This window comes from Herpailurus yagouaroundi, unplaced genomic scaffold, assembly GCF_014898765.1.
Source record: "Herpailurus yagouaroundi ecotype Mexico unplaced genomic scaffold, PumYag 164, whole genome shotgun sequence".
NCBI lineage: Eukaryota > Metazoa > Chordata > Mammalia > Carnivora > Felidae > Herpailurus > Herpailurus yagouaroundi.
Window position 1 is genome coordinate 25,097,923 of NW_024412405.1, and position 15,243 is coordinate 25,113,165.

Sequence of the window (15,243 nt, forward strand, 5' to 3'; positions counted from 1 at the left end):
AGAACTTTCCCACATCTACCCAGTACCAAATTCATTAAACTTCTTTTTTCTTTTTCCCTATTACAGTGGATGAATCATAAATGTTTCCATCCAAGGTTAGGCTCTCCACATGTGCATTGAATCCCACTGGTGCATCTATATAAAAAATTCCCATTTTCAAGTTTCCCTTTCTTCCTGAAGAGCAATTCATATCAACATTAGGAAACACTGTATTATATATCACACAAAACAAATGAATAAATGTCACTTTTAACTCAACATCTTCCTCCAGTTACCACTGTATCCTTTTCTGTGCTTCTATGTTGTAGTACATCATCAAAAAGAATGCTCTACTCATGTAGTCTTTCTTTTTCTTCTATTGAAATGTATTGAATCCAGGCCAGATCCTTGAGTTTATCATACAGTAGAAAGAAGCCCAGTGATCTCCACTATGCTAATTTAATAACAAGTTTCACTCTACAGTTCATTCAATATATTATCTGCATTTAACACATATTGGTTTTCTGTGATAACCACTTTCTCTTTGCTGCCATATTACTACACTGATCATTTTAAATAGTTTAATATATTTTTATGCCTTCTGCAAATCTAAATTTTATAATAAACCAAGAAGATTAGCCTCCTGTTTATATATATTCTCTTCCTATTTACTTTAATAAACTTTATTTTTAAAGTAGTTTTAGGTTCATTATAAAATTAAAAGGAAGTTATAGAGTTTTCCCACATACCCCCTGCCCTTACACGCATAGTCTTCTCCATTATCAACATCCCCCCACCAGTGTAGTACATTTGTTACAATTAACGAATCTACATTGATACATCATTATCACTTCAGACTACCTCTGGGTTTGGTACAGGCTATGGATATAGATATGGAGCTATATATTTTTTTTCAACATTCTTTATTATAATATCATACAGAGTAATTTCATTGCTGTAAAATTTTTCTGCACCACAGCTATTTACCTCTTAAACCCCACCCAGTCCCTTGCAATCACTGATCTTTTTATTGTCTCTATGTGTTACATAGTTGGAATCATACAGTATGTAGCCTTTCTACATAAGCTTCTCCCAATCACTAATGTGCATTTAAGTTTTCTGCATATCATTTCAAGGCTTGATAGCTCATTTCTTTTTAATTCTGGATAATATTCCATTGTCTGGATATACCACAGCTTATCTACTCACCTACTGAAGGACATCTTGATGTTCTTGTGTGAGCATAAGTTTTTTTTTTTTTTTTTAATTTTTTTTTCAACGTTTATTTATTTTTGGGACAGAGAGAGACAGAGCATGAACGGGGGAGGGGCAGAGAGAGAGGGAGACACAGAATCAGAAACAGGCTCCAGGCTCTGAGCCATCAGCCCAGAGCCCGACGCGGGGCTCGAACTCACAGACCGCGAGATCATGACCTGGCTGAAGTCGGACGCTTAACCGACTGTGCCACCCAGGCGCCCCGAGCATAAGTTTTTAATTCTTTGGGTAAATATCAAGAGATCAATAGATGGATCTTATGGTAAGAGTATGTTTAGTTTGGTAAGAAACCTCCAAACAGTTTTCCAAAGTGGCTATACCATTTTGTTTTCGTGTTACTAATGAATGAGAGTTCCTGTTGTTCTACATCCTTGCTAGCTTTTGATATTGTCATTATTTTGGATTTTGGCCATTATAATAGGTTATTTCATAGTTATTTTAATTTATATTTCTTGGTAGTGTATGATGTGGAATATCTTTTCATATACTTATTTACCATCTCTATATCTTCTTTGGTAAGTGTCTGTTAAGTCTTTGGTCCATTTTTAATCAGGTTGTTTTCTTTTTGTTGTGTTTTATGGGTTCACTGTATATTTTGAATAACAGTCCTTTATAAGATTTGTCTCTTACAAATATTTTCTTCCAGTCTTTAGCTTGTCTCCTAAATCTCTTGATATTTTCTTTTGTAGACTAGAGGTTTTAATTTTAATAAACTCCAGCTTATCAATTGTTTCTTTCATGGATTATGTCTTTAATGTTATATACCCAATGTCATCTAGGTTTTCTCCTTTGTTATCTTCTAGGACTTTTATAGTTTGATATTTTTCATTTAGGTCTGTTGATTGATTTGGAGTTAATTTTATGAAGGATGTTAAGTCTGTGTCTAGTTTGTTTGTTTGTTTGTTTGTTTCTTTCTTTCTTTCTTTCTTTCTTTCTTCCTTTCCTTTCCTTTCTTTCCTTTCCTTTCCTTTCTTTTTTTTTTCTTTTCATGTAGATGTCGAGTTGTTTCAGTGACTTTTGTTGAAAAGATGATATTTGATCCACTGTATGTTGCTTTGTCAAAATCAGTTGACCCTATTGATGTGGACCTATTTCTGGGCTCTCTATTATGTTCTATTGATCTTTTTGTCTATTCTCTTGCCAGTACCACTTGGTCTTGATTACTGTGTATTTATAGTATAACTTGAAGTTGGGCATTGTCAGCCCTCCAACTTTGTTCTTTAGTATTGTTTTGGATACTCTGTTTTTTTGCCTCTCCATGTAAACTTTAGAATCATTTTTTTTTATATCATCAAAATAACTTGCTGAGATTTTTATTGGAATTGCATTGAATTAATACATCAAGCTGAAAGGACTTACATATTGACAGCATTAAATCTTTCTATACATGAATGTGCAATACCTCTTCATTTATATAGTTCTTCTTTATTCTCTTTTATTAAAGTTATATCTTTTTTCTCATATAAATTATGCCCAAATGTTGTTAGATTTATACCTAAGTGCTTTGGTTTTTTAGGCTATTAATGTAAATGGTATTGTGTTTTTCATTTCAAATTCCACCAGCTTACTGCTGATATATAGGAAAGCAATTAACTTTTTGGATTAGCCTTGTATCCTACAACCTTGTTATAATCAATTAGTTCCAGGAGATTTTTTGTAGATTCTTTTGGATTTTACACACTGAGCATTCTGTTACCTAGAAATACTGTTGTATCTCTTCCTTCCCAAATCTTTCTTACTATATTAGCTAGGACTTCTAATATGATGTTGAAAAGCAGGGGTAAGAGGGAACATTTTTGCCTTCTTCCTGATTTTAGTGGGAAAGCTTCAAGTTTGTCACAATTACATTTGGTATTAGCTGAAGGTTTGTAGAAATATTATTTATCAAGTTGAGAAAAGAGTTTACTGACAGTTTTTTATTATGGATAGGTGTTGGATATTGTCAAATGCTATTTTTACATTATTGACTAATACTTAGGTTTCTAAAACATAATGGATTTTATTACAGTCATAAAATTAACTCAAGAGATGTTTCTTCTAAACACACAAATAAATGCGATGGTTAACACTCAATCTTTCACTTCACGGGATATACCAAAAGACTTCCTTAGCTTCAGATGAATAATTGTATATATAAATTTGGGGTTACTTGAGTTGGTGCATAGATGTTACTTCCCTGAAATATTTGCTCTCTCAGAGGTATTCAGACATTGCCATAGCTCTGAAGCATGTGCACCAATGTCTATTCAGTCCTAAAGGAAATGACAGCAGTCTGGAGAAATATAATTGCTTATGTAAGGAAGTGAATGAGAAAACCCAAAGAGCTTTAACCCAGGAAGCTGTCCTATTTGACTAGAAGGATTTTATTTAAATGTGATAATGTTAAATAAGACTGCTCACTTTATAGGGGGAAAAAACTTTGTTAAGTCAGTCATTTTCTAGAAGTAGATCCTGAGGCAAGGGTTCTAGTTCAAATATTATTTGGGGAATGCTTTCAGGAGAAGGGGAATTGAAAAGCAAGAAAGGATACAAGAAGAAAGTTGAACAAGAATGTGTTTTTAGCTATAGAAACATACAAATTCTGGAACACAAATTGTAACATTTTTCCCACCTTGAGGCAAGGGACTGCCCTTTGGGATCCCTCTGTCAATCAGCCATTAGGGAAGGTCTGGGTAAGGTAGCTCCCATTTGACCATGCTCCATTCTTAAGTAGGAAACCTAAGTATGTATTAGGCAACATTAACAGTGGGAGGAGGGAAATCACACTAGCATCTCCTTTTAGAGCTGATACTTACTAGCTTATATATGTGTCAATTTCCCTACAAAGAGATGCTTTTCTCCCAGTTTTTTTTTTTTTTTTTTTTTTTTTTTGGACATGGCCCACCATTTTGTTTGTTTGTTGCTTAGCAGTCAGTATACCTCAGTAAAGGTGAGCTCAGCCAAATTAAGTCCCAACAGGTCCCGAGAGACCTCCGTTACACTTGAGCATCCCTCAGTGCATGTAAAATAGAGATTACATTTTAGAAAGATAAGAGACTCAAAGAGTTTCATTTCTGTTGTCACTGCCTAGGACATGGAATTAGTACTGCTAAACTTTGCAAAGAAGTGGTAACCAAGGTGTATACACAGCCTCCAAAACCCTAAATCATTTTCCTTGGTGGTTTCTGTGTGAGTGAATTATTTGAAATGATGCTAAATAAAAAATTTTAAAGCTATATTTGTCACAGGACATCTGTAGAGAAGAAAATAATTTTTAATTATTTGATTGTTTTCTTTATATGAAATATTCTATCTTATATCATGCCATCATTAAAATGTTAAAAATAAAAACATAAAAAAATATCATTACTATGTTTAGATTTTGCCAAGATTGTATGTATGTATAGCAGAAAAGAAAACTTTGAGCTCTCAGTGGTTTTAATAAGAATACAAACCTAATGAGGCTTTACTTTATCAAATTTGTTATTCAGACTCTTGCTGTCATTGCGCTTTTTGCATAAAACAATTAGCCTTTTATGCTCTATGATATATAAATTTGGTGCTTGTCATTTTTACCGCAAAACACAGGGATCATATCATTAGTTTTTATATGCTCACGCCTTAAAACAGTAAAGCATTTTCCCCATTCCTATTCAACCATCCCACATTGTTTTTCCTTTTGGTTAATTCCTACCACAATAAATTTGATTAATATCCTCTCAGACACTCAAGCCAAATGAATGACATTATATTTTCCTCCTCTTCTTTTTTTTTTTTTTTTTTACAAATTGATTCACAAAACTTTACTTTTTCAACTTGATAAAGTTTTCATGCCCACTTCCATTATTCTTGATCAGGATTTTTTTTAAAGTTTCCTTTGCATGGGTATTTGCTTCCCCTTACAATCTATCCATAAAATTGCTACAGTACCTGCTGTAATATTATATTTCGGTAACAACCTGGATGTCAGAATTCTATTTAAGACCTTTTCCTACCTGTCCATCACCTGGTTAATAATAGTACACCTTCCTGAACAACATGTGAGACATTGTAATATGGCTGCTATGTTGCTCTTGATCCTGAATCTACATATATCCTCTAGGTCTGCCCTATGATCCCATTTCTCAACCTCAGGATAAACCTTTCGTATATCTGAAATATGATTTTTTTCATGCCTTCTCTATTCCTCATTGTCTTTCCACCTGACTAATCTGATCTTTTATTCATACACCCCTCAACTGTTACTTGTAAAGGGAGCATTTATTACTTAGTAGTTCTATATGGTATCTTTTCTTTCTCTGCCTGCACACTTTTTGCTAGTTCTTAAAATGAGATTCTGTCAGTGCTAAACCTTCTATTTTGGTATTAATCTCCTCTTAATTAGAGTTGATATTTATATAGAAATGTGAGATAGCATTGATTATCTTCCAGGAATTTTAAGAGATTTTTTTATTGTATTTTAGCTGCTTATTTTGCTTGTTCAAGAAAGTTGTCAGCCAAGCTGTCATTCTTTGGAGTTAATATGTATTATTATTATTTTTTTTACTTGCATACCATTTGGTCTTTTATTCCATTTGTGTTTCTGTAATTTAATTATGAGGATGTCTAGGTGCTAGTTTATTTTTAAGATGCTCATACTTAACTGTGCTTCCTGAATCTGAAAATACATGCTTTCATTATATCTAGAATATGCTTAGCTCAGTTTAAAGATGGTTTTACTCATTCTTTTGATGGAACTTCTATTACATACTACATTTGTCATAATCTTTTCTTATACTATTTCATAATGATTCAGTGAGGTTTCTGCATTTGACCAATTCTCTATTGAATTATACCTGATTTGCTATTTAGTGCACTATTGCACATTTAATTTTGATTTGGTCTTTTTCAAATCCATATTATTTATTTATTTTTATTTATTTACTTATTTATTTATTTGCTTATTTATTTACTGAGGCACTTTTTTTGTTTATATTCTGGTTTTTAAATTAATTTAAATATTTTAGAAATACATACTTTATTTCTTGGATGTCTAAACCTGTGTACTTTGTTTCCTTTATTTTGTTTATTTTTACATATATATGTAAAGCTTTTTCCCAAGTTTTTATTTAAATTTAAGTTAGTTAACATATAGTGTGATATTAGTTTTAAGTATAGAATTTAGTGATTCATCCCTAACATATAACATCTGGTTCTCATCACAAGTGCCCTCCTTAATACCCAACACCTATGTATGTATGTATTTGTCAGGCTGACAGATGGATTCTTGTATCATGAGATGCTTAACATTTTACTTAAGTGCATTTGTGACAGCTTCTGCTGTCAAGTGCATCACTTGCAACATCTAGTGCATCACTAGGATATAACTACTTTGTATGTTAATTGCTCCGTTACAAGATTCTGAATAGGCATGCCTGCTTAGTCATGATTTCTTATTTTCTCCCATGGAATCAAGGCAGACAGGCAAGTTTCCTTTCCCTAGACGACTCCTTAATTGAGGGATATATATTTTGTTATTATTTCTTATAATTCCCACCCTTGTTACACAATTCCCTATAATAGATTGTCCCAAGGCTTTATGTCTTGCCTTGCATCCCCACCCCTGGCACACATAGGTATTCAATACAAGCTTTTTTTGTTAATAAGATGGGCAAACTCCCCTAAGTGCCACATCATAAAATTATGCATTTGAAGCTTGTACTTATTTTCTTGAAAACTAACTTGGATATTTAAAGACTGCTTGGTTATTTAACCCCCAGATTTTAGGTTCTTGAAAGAGGAATTTCAGATTAGCTACTTTGTTATGGTGTTAGAACCAGAGCCCCTCATACTCTCAATAGCACTTTGCATTTTTTTATGATGTATTCTATTATTAACTATATTGTGCACTCGTTTTGTCCCGATCTATATTGAAAAAGAGAAAACTGGATAATGCAATTTGTTCCAAGAATTAATGAGTAGAACTAAAGGGTCAATTTAAAGTGCCCAATACTATATTTTATGCTTTAGCTTTGGTCATTAGCCCATTTATACAACAACCATTTGTATAGAACACAATTCTTTATTATTATTTTATTTCTTAAATAGAAAACTAAAAAATATTTGTTCTGTATCACATACTAAAGGCTAGATTTGTAAATTCGCTAGGATTAAATAAAGAAACTCCAAAATTACAGTAATGTAACATAACTAAGGGCATATTATTCACACTACTGCTGTGTATATATTAGCAAGAGCCTGTGTTCATAGTAGTCAGTCCAAGATCTAGGCTGGTGAACACTCATTAATCTGCTTTCCCTGTAAACAATTTACCCACAAATTTCCCAAGTAAGACAAATTTCCTATTCAGTTTTGAGACTGAACTCAGAGTCCAGAATCTCTGAATGATGCTTTGTGTCTTCATGAGAGAAGAGGGACGCTTGATAAAAACTTAGTTCTGCTTTCTGAAAGAAGCTCACATGTCTATTATTCTCCAGAATCACTGTTTCCACTTACTTTGATATCCTTTACTTATAGTTTTGGCCTTAGTATCTTGATAAGGAAAAAGCCATATTGATCCAGCTTCCTGCCACTAGATTATGGGGGGCCCTAGGCAGCTTCAAATGTCAAAAATTCTTAACCTCTTCATTAATACAGACTGATCAGTATAACTGTCCTTAAAACTTAATTGGGTTTATGTTTATTTTTTGATGATAGATAGCACCCAAGATAATAGCTATATGTTTCTTTGTCACTGTATTGCTTGAATCACTATTTTTTCATGCTGCAATAACAATTTCTCCCATTTTGCTCACTGTAGGACTTTTAGAATATGTCCCACATTGTACTTATGTATAACACTAGCATCTCCTTCTGTTACCACCTATTTCTGTTTCATATCAGGATGGGGTTACTTTCACTGAGTTAGGAAACTGCTTCCACATTTCAGTGACTTAGTAAAACAAGTTATTACATATTCACACCCATTTTTCCAAAACGAGTTGCTTTATTCAATATTAGCCTTATGAGGGGACATAAACCAATTCCCATTTTCATCTTGACGATGCTTCAAAGATCACCAAGGCAGGAGAAAGGGACAAGATAGATAGTGCTTTGCTAAGGCTATTGATGCTTCTGTCCAGAATTGTCTCCCATCTAAACTACTATACCATTGGCCAAAACAAGTCACAGGTCGATTCCTAACTTTAAAAGGACAGAGAAACACTATCATATGTTTTGATGAAGTGATGATCCAGAAATTTTGGTGAACGGCACTAATGTCTAACACATTGTTTATATACAAATAGCACAAAGGAAAGTATGAAGATCTATACATAAAAAATAATGTCTAGAATTTACTCAGCATCATTTTTGACAATAGATATTGTCTTTCACTGAGAATGTTTTTAATAAAGCTTTTCAAATATTTTAATTTTGTGATATTATTTTGAGTAATTAGTCAAAGAGTGAGGAATAAGATTTGTAAATTTGCAGGAGTTTCATTTTATCACATCCATAAAGTTTAGAACACATATCCTTACAAATTTTAAAAACACAAATAATTAAATATTTTCTCCTGGGATATAAAGTTAAACCAAGTCAATACAATTTTTAAAAAATTATATTTTGATTTACTTGGAATACAGTAATCAAGTTTCCTTTGAAATCATTGATACGTTTCCATTTTCATTTGCATAGTTCTTGTATTTTGAGATATATCCCACCAATAGACTTTTTAGCACTCTTAATGTTTTAAAAAGTCTGTTATGTGATTATTTGAAGTAAAGGAGAAATAAATATTCCTTTTAGTCTTTCAAACATTTTTCAAGTCAGCATCACCTCAAGAATCCCTCCAGGTAGATTTGATATGCCCTGTTTTTCTTTAGTCCTGCCGGATGAATCAATTTAGATTCTTACTGTAGGCTCAAAATGCCATTGCACATGTGAAGATTTTTTTTTTTCCCACACAGTGATTCTGCTTATGTTTTTGTTTGCTGTTGTTGTTGTTGTTTCTTCCCCTCTCTCCTTCAGTATTAATTCAGATTCAGTGAGTGCCTGGCTTCCAGGCATTTGCATCGCAATAACTCCAAGTGGCCAGCTAGTAGGCTCTGGCCTGGAGCCAGAGGGGCTGAGCTGCCCTGAGCTTCCTTGTGCTTTCACTACTTCTTCAATGGATCTTTGGTATTAGCTTAAAAAGGTGCAATAAATCCGGCTGTTTCCTCAGTTGGAATGCTATGATTGAATTAAAGAACATTTTAATATTTTACAGGAATCTCAGAACATCTGTTAAAATCTAGCTGAATATGCTGTGGTCTAATGGACTGGAAAAGCATTTTGTGACTGTCCACTCTAGTAATTTTCCCAGCTGCCTTTCTTATTGTTAATATTTCAGCAATTGCATTCTGTGTCACTGAGTGGTCAGAGCAATTTCCACTCACAAGTCAAAGCTAGGCAGTTATCCTCTTTTTCTTTACCTTTTTTTTTTTTTTTTTTGGTGGTGAATTGTGGCAAATATCTTCATCTAAAACTCCTGAAGACTCAAAGGTGTTTGACTGTAGCTAAAGAAAGTTTGAATTCTAAATAGAAATTATTAACCTACTTTAATAATCCACTTAAGAATTTACATGACACATATGTAAGGGGTAGACTTGTTGTTTTTTTTTTTTCCAGAATTGAAGTCTAGAGAAAATAAAAAAAAAATAGTTTTGATGTTTTCTCTTTCACATATACACAGAATTCAAAAGGAACAACTTTTCATTATTTCACGATTTCAAAATGAAATGTGAGGAAGATTCCTCAAAACCCTAGTTTCATATATCACTAATATAAATTTGTTTATCTGTTTGTCTATCGATTTAATAACTTCTTTTTATTCTTCGCTACATTTCAGAAATGATACTAGGTTCTGTCCCTAAAAATCATTTGTAGCATCCCATTAAGCAAAACTAAAAACCAGATAATTAAATAGGATAAGTATAAACCGAGCACATCGGAATGTTTGGTTGGGTCAAATACCAATTTACAGCAAATGATTTTGTGTTGTCTCTCTTTCAATTTCAATTTTTATATCCTATAGGCAAATAATCTATTGTATTTAATTTAGTGTTTAGCATTTAATATTACAAATACTTTTCTTCCTAATCTTTTTGTTAACTGAGTGGGCAAGTTTTTCTCTCTGACTAATGAATGAAAAGTGGAAGTGTACATTTCACATTCAGTGAAATGTCTCTGAATAATACATTTAAAATTACAAGTCCTTCCCAGTCAGCAATCTTTTATGACACTGTTAGCTTTATTTTCTGCATAGTATTTATTGACATTTAGGAAACAGTGTTCTTGTGTAACTGTTGTATGCTTCCCATGCTCTGAAAGGTACACATTTGAATGTAAGATTAACAAAGGCAAAGTATTTCTTCAGTTTTTCTACTGATTATATTTTCTTTCCTTTTAGGTCTAGAATAGAGCTTGGAATATAGAAAGTACTGTGTAAATTAGCAATTATCAGTGGAGAAAGTTATGTGATTAGGTAAAGTATAAGTTTTTTCCAGAATGTTGGAGATACACATATGTGTGTATGTACATGTACATATACATATATATAAACATACATATACAAACACACATACATATATATACACGTTATATATTTTATTTCTACTTAAATATTACTATATATTAAGTGTACAAAATACACTTTTTAAATACAAAATGCTATACATGTATGCATAAAATACTGATTACTCACATACATACACACTTGTTCTTATGTGCTTGAGTTTTCATATTATTACTCTTTAAATTGTTAATTTACATTATACATATTTTTATATATGGTGTAGTCCACTAAAAGCATTGAAGAAGTAAGCATAGAAAGGGAAATAAGTTAAGGGGCTTAGATGAGAATGGATTAATATTAAATTACTTAGAATATTGCAGTTTAAGAGTTCAAAGATTGTATATTTCTGATTATGATAATGTATTGGTATGGCAATGGGATATGAAGTTAAAGTGGACTGCAATGAAAATTGCTTCAGTGAATTAATTTAAGGATTTGTGAGGCCAGGTTTAATAGGCTGCCTACAGCTCTTGACATCAGTAAGGATGATTGCAGGTTAGTCAATTGGAATAAAAGTGTCACACAGGAGCCCAAACTAATTAGGAAAAGTAGCCTTGAGTGTGGTAGAGTCATCAGGTTACTACAGCTACAAAGATACTGAAATTCTGCAATGTATTTTTTACTAAATACGTTGTATTTAGTATATGTACTAATACATTTACTAAATACCAAGGCGCCTGGGTGGCTCAGTCGGTTGAGCTTCCAACTTGGGCTCAGGTCATGATCTCGTGGTCTGTGAGTTCGAGCCTCATGTTGGGCTCTGTGCTGACAGCTTGGAGCCTGGAGCATGCTTCAGATTCTGTGTCTCCCTATCTCTCTGACCCTCCCCCATTCATGCTCTGTCTCTCTCTGTCTCAAAAATAAATAAACATTAAAAAATTTAAAAAATACATTTACTAAATACTAATACATTTACCAAATACAATGTATTTTTACTAAATTTTACTTAAAACCAACACATGTTTTCAAATTCCGGTCATTTTCCTTACCTCTTTTTCAAAGAAGTGGATTCACAGAAGTTCCTACTGCAGGCTCTCTCCCCTCTAGTTCTTAAGGCAGTGTAGACACAAAGCAAAGTATTACTGAAACTCTAGTTCTCCTTTTCTCCTCCTCCAGTTAGGCAGGAAGAATTCACAGACTCCAAAGACATCCATATAATTTTCTGACTGTTCCAATGGAGAGGAAAAAAAAAAAAAGCATTCTTTTACATTGATCTTATGTCTCTTTTCATATAATCGTGACCAACATGTCATAGATTATTTTTTCCTTTGTGATGACACAAATTGATCTAAACCTTTCAAATTTTGATTTGTTGAAAACAATGCCACATGACTGACCTCTAGATTTATACCTGTGTTGTTGTTGTTGTTGTTGTTGTTGTTGTTTTCCCTAGTCAGAAGTAGCATTTGGGCAACAGACCCATTATCCATTCCATATTGAAGTTTCTGTGCCTAATTTCTAAACATGTCATCCCTTGTTACCCCATTTTATATTATTGAATTCCTGATTTGGTTGCTTCTTTTCCAGGATCCTGTCTAATTTTCTTATATTTTTTAAATGTATTTTAGACTGTTTTTGCTGAGGAAATAAAAGTTATTGTTACCAAATAATGTTTCATATATTTGAAAACAGGCATTATATTTACATGACTTTTTCCTTTCCTGTGCTAAATCTCATTTCTTTGAATTTTCTGCTTTTAGACATATATTTTGATCTTCACTACCTTTGGCACATTATCCTTGACAGACAACTCTTCACAGAAAGAAACAAACTAAAGCTGTACCATAATCTTCCTTATTCTCCACATTTAGTGAAGAGTAATAATTGCATATATTTTTGGGAATTACAATGCACTGATGGACCTTCTATCAGCCAGAAGGTTTATTTTTTACATGCTAATGTTAAATCACATGATACTTATTGTAACAATATTTTAGTTGTTTTACTGACTGAAGTATAATCATAACTATTCCTTGTTCCAGCCAAATTACATCCAACTGATTACTCTAGATGCTCATATTCCTTTACGACCATGAATCAAACATATAATTTATGCTCCATTGTCCTTGCTCCTTGAAATCCATGAAATAGGTCAGTTCCTCAAGTGTAACTTTAACCTACGAATCAATTGAATGGAATCTACTGAATGGAATATAAATGTATTTTAAAAAATAAACAATTTTTTCAAGCCAGAAGGGAATGCAAACTTAGACTAAAAATAAGACAAAGATATTGAAGGAAATTAAAAAGACTTTTTAACCAGGGTGCCGGGGTGGCTCAGTTGGTTGAGCGTCAGACTCTTGATTTCATCTCAGGTCATGATCCCAGGGTTGTGGGATTGAGCCCAATGACAAGCTCCATGCTGACCATGGAACCTGCTTAAGATTCCCTCTCTTGGGGTGCCTGGGTGGCTCTGTCAGTTAGGCATCCAACTCTTGATCTTAGTCAGGTCATGATCTCACAGTTTGTGACTTTGAGCCCTACATCAGGCTCTACTCTGACAGACTGGAACCAACTTGGGATTCTCTCTCTCCGTCTCTCTTCTCCTCTCCTGCTTATGTGCCCACTCTCTCTCAAAAATAAGTAAAACTTAAAAAAAAATAAGATTCTCTCCCTCTCCCTCTGCCCCCTCCTACACATGCTCTTTTTCTCTCTCTCTCTAAAATAAATTAAAAAAGGTAAAAATAAAAGAAATTAAAAAAATAAAAAAATGATTTCTTAACCATATAAATTGTATAACAGATATGAGGCATTTTTTTAAACAGAGAGAGAATGTAAACATATTCCATAAAAAATCATTCTAGTTGACTTGAGATAAAAATACCCTACCCTAAACCCTCTAAGAGATAGCACAATATATAAATAAAAAATGATTTCATTAATATGCACCACTGGCCCAGATCTCATAATCCTAGAATCTTGCCAGATCCATTCATATCAAGAAGGCAGCAACCCCATAAAGTGAATAGGTAAGGTAATATTAAGGGGATGCTGGACTATTACTAGGCTGAAAAAACAAGTTTGAGGATGGCTGTACTGTAGGTCTCTAAATTCACTTACCCTACCCAGGATATGGGGAATTATTAAAAGGATAGCAGCACTTAAAATTAAGAACAAGGTCTTTGAGGCAGTGATTTGGAAATAATCCAAGGAAGGGTTCACTTGGAATGGTGGGACTCATTAAAATCTTAAATTTACACCCCTCCTCCACTAATGTGAAGAACACATTTTAGGGTCTTACTAAGATTTTTATCTCTACCTATAGCTACACGAAGGAGGATATTAAGCAAATCAAGATGAGTTCACATGGGAAAACTTAGAAGACAATTTGGGAGGACATAAAATGAAAGTGATAAAATAAATAAAACAACACATACCAATGAAACAAAAATGGAGGAAACCAATTGAACAGAAATGCATAATCATATTTTATTTTTTTTTTAATTTTTTTTTCAACGTTTATTTATTTTTGGGACAGAGAGAGACAGAGCATGAACGGGGGAGGGGCAGAGAGAGAGGGAGACACAGAATCGGAAACAGGCTCCAGGCTCTGAGCCATCAGCCCAGAGCCTGATGCGGGGCTCGAACTCACGGACCGCGAGATCGTGACCTGGCTGAAGTCGGACGCTTAACCGACTGCGCCACCCAGGCGCCCCTATAATCATATTTTAAAACCCAGAATGATGCTATAAAATTGGAAACGAAGTAGTAACAATAGGATTGAAGAAGTACTAAATAAAAATATTGACCATAGAAATGAAAACTGAGTGAATAAATTGAATAGAATTCTAATTGGATAGTTCAGGAAATCCAATAGTATATGCACATCACAGAATATGAACTCTGAAATAACTGCAGCAACTTAAAGAGATAGTCCAAATCACTGTAATACAGAAGGCAAATTAAATCGGTATATATAATTCCATCAATCAAAATATAGGCAGTTGTAAACATTATCAAAATGTTGCTTTGGATATGAACAGTTAAGAAATAGAGAATTTTTAGGAAGACAGTAAACTCTTAGAAAGTTAGTAATTGGAACAGTCAATCTGGAAAACAATTTTGAAATATTTAATTAAGCTAATTATGATGTGCCCTTTGACCTGATGAGCCAATCCTGCTCCAAAAAGGTATACGTATGCAGTGTCCCATGTTATTTATGTTAGCAAAGTGGTAACATAGTGACCATCACTAAGGAATAATCAGCATCTAGTAAAATATCATATATGTCCATAGAGAAACATAGAAATATCTTTAAATGTAATACACAATACCAAATATGCAAAAGTAAAATTATGAAACAAAAACACCATTAATGTATTTAGCATAGACAAATGCATACTTAAGGAACTTTGTCAGAGATGTCAGAGTAAGTGTCTATGGAAGCCCTGGAGGGGTAGAGTGAAAATAAAAGG

The 15,243-nt window shown here is 33.3% G+C and overlaps 1 pseudogene; it reads left to right on the forward strand.

The window, feature by feature from the left end:
• Positions 1-11,313: 11,313 nt before the first annotated feature.
• The window catches only part of LOC121037890 (40S ribosomal protein S29-like), a 143,385-nt pseudogene continuing 139,455 nt past the window's right edge, over positions 11,314-15,243 (forward strand).